This window comes from Bidens hawaiensis, unplaced genomic scaffold (assembly GCF_021521415.1).
Source record: "Bidens hawaiensis isolate Kalapana, Puna unplaced genomic scaffold, B.hawaiensis_p1.1 tig00025577_1, whole genome shotgun sequence".
NCBI lineage: Eukaryota > Viridiplantae > Streptophyta > Magnoliopsida > Asterales > Asteraceae > Bidens > Bidens hawaiensis.
In genome coordinates this window covers 296883-297500 of record NW_027505056.1, presented here as the reverse complement: position 1 = coordinate 297500, position 618 = coordinate 296883, and the positions used below count along the sequence as shown (strand labels likewise).

The window sequence follows — 618 nt, the reverse complement described above, 5'->3', positions numbered from 1 at the left end:
CTAGGTTCATTTGTCGTTGGGGCTAAAAAGATTCCTTGCTCGTTCCTATGTCTTTTATTCCATTATTTTGGATCGCCGTATTATTTCACTCACTGAGTTCTGTAGCGCTTTAGAGAAATCGGGATTGCACCCTTTTTTATATCCCTGTCACAGAGTTTGGCCAGTCACGCTTTGGCCTATCATGAGATCATTAGTTTATGCACGTGGTGGAGCGGGCAGTCTTATGCCCAGGTAATCAAAGAAATGAGTAAAACGGCCAAAATCGGGCAGAAGAGGCTTTTTATAAGTCCATTATGACGGTTCAGGAGGCTAGAACCGTTGACTTTGTTGAGGATGAAGCATAGCGCTTGCTTAAGGAGGAGTTCGCATATCTTTTGCCGTAGGAGTTGCCGGCTGGTCTACCCCTCGGAGACGGGTAGATCATCAGTCTGACTACTAATCAGGCCAGCGGAAAGCAAGGCCCTTTCTCACCTGCAGCAAAGGAGGTGATGACCAAGTGAAGACCTTCATGGCCTTACTACCATGGTATCTCTGGAACATATTTTGCTTTCCTCGCTAGGAGGCTTTAGGTATTGCAACGGCCTCAGTCAGGGACTTCGAACCATTTTAGGGGTGATC

General features: G+C 46.8%; 1 pseudogene; it reads left to right on the top strand.

Moving 5' to 3' along the window:
- Nucleotides 1-19, top strand: part of LOC143610303 (uncharacterized) — a 3825-nt pseudogene extending 3806 nt beyond the window's left edge.
- Nucleotides 20-618: the final 599 nt, after the last annotated feature.